This window comes from Colobus angolensis, unplaced genomic scaffold (assembly GCF_000951035.1).
Source record: "Colobus angolensis palliatus isolate OR3802 unplaced genomic scaffold, Cang.pa_1.0 Scaffold1300, whole genome shotgun sequence".
NCBI classification, from domain to species: domain Eukaryota; kingdom Metazoa; phylum Chordata; class Mammalia; order Primates; family Cercopithecidae; genus Colobus; species Colobus angolensis.
The window spans coordinates 20,195-21,573 of NW_012114254.1; the positions used below are offsets into that span (position 1 = coordinate 20,195).

Here is a 1,379-nt window from a genome sequence, read left to right on the forward strand (position 1 = left end):
CCGTCTCCCGGGTTCACGCCATTCTCCTGCCTCAGCCTCCCGAGTAGCTGGGACTACAGGCGCCCGCCATCTCGCCCGGCTAGTTTTTTTTTTGTATTTTAGTAGAGACGGGGTTTCACTGAGAACACCTTGTTTCTAACCTCCTAAGGTTAGGGAGACGTTTGCTCCTGGGGAGATAGACGGGATTTTTGTGTGACAGCAGCGTTGCTAAGGAACAAACTTCTAGCAACCAGAAATGAGGGAGGGTCCAGAGCTCTCTGGGGATAGACGGGACAAGCCCTTTGCCACCAGGTTCGAGAGGGAGGCCCCTGCGCACCACCTGGCGTGTTCCTGGGGGCAGCCCTAGGAGCACCATTGGTGAAGACAGCAGCACCACTTCCTCTCTCCCTCCAGCTCCTCAACCCCTGCTGGTGCCCAACCAAGCTGGTGGTGAAGGGGGAGCATAAGGAGTTCTTGCTGCCCCCGGTCCCAAAGGACTGCAATTTTGACAACGGGGCAGGCATGAGTTATGAGGCCAAGCATGTCCGGGAGTGCCTGCGCAAGGGTAAGGATATGGAGGGGTGGCGGGCACCAGGCTGGTAGAGGAACGTTGGGCTCTTTCCCACCTGCTCTGTCACCCTGCTGTTTAGAACTACATCTCCCAGGAGGTTGCAGTGAGCTGAGATCGCACCACTGCACTCCAGCCTGGGCAACAGAGCAAGACTCTTGCTTCCCCCCCCAAAAAAGAACTACATCTCCCAGGACCCCCTGCAGCATCCATCTGCCTGAACCATGTATATTGTACCACATGGAATTCTGGGAATTGTAGTTATTTGGGTTTCCGGTGCATGGGTAGGCGGGATCCCTAAGTACACTTTCCCCGCAGGTCTGAAAGAAAGTCCTGTGATTCCCCTGGTAGAAAGTGAGCTCCTGGCTGACATCCTTGAGGAGGTGAGGAAGGCCATTGGAGTCACCTTCCCCCAAGACAAACGCTGATATATCTCTGAATAAATAAAAACGTCGTTCCTATAGAGATCTTACATCTTCGTGGTAGTGGTTTAGCAGAAGCTGGAGAACCCGGTATCAAAGGGTCACTAGAAAATAATTTGGGCGGGGCCAGGCATGGCAGCTCACACCTGTAATCCCAGCACTTTGGGAGGCCAAGGAGGGTGGATCACCTGAGGTCAGAAGTTTGAGACCAGCCTGACCAACATGGTGAAACCCCCATCTCTAATAAAAATACAAAATTAGCCGGGCATAGTGGCGCATGCCTACAATCCCAGCTACTCAGGAGACTGAGGCGGGAGAATCACTTGAACCCAGGAGGCGGAGGTTGCAGTGAGCCGAGATTGCACCATTGCACTCTAGTCTGGGCAACAAGAGCAAAACTATCTCAAAAA

The 1,379-nt window shown here is 53.7% G+C and overlaps 1 long non-coding RNA gene across 1 annotated transcript; it reads left to right on the top strand.

The window, feature by feature from the left end:
• The first annotated feature begins 390 nt into the window (after window positions 1–390).
• LOC105506065 lies at window positions 391–1,001 on the top strand. Its single transcript, XR_001000860.1, has 2 exons — window positions 391–544; window positions 866–1,001. It is a non-coding gene; the product is annotated as an uncharacterized LOC105506065 (long non-coding RNA).
• Window positions 1,002–1,379: the final 378 nt, after the last annotated feature.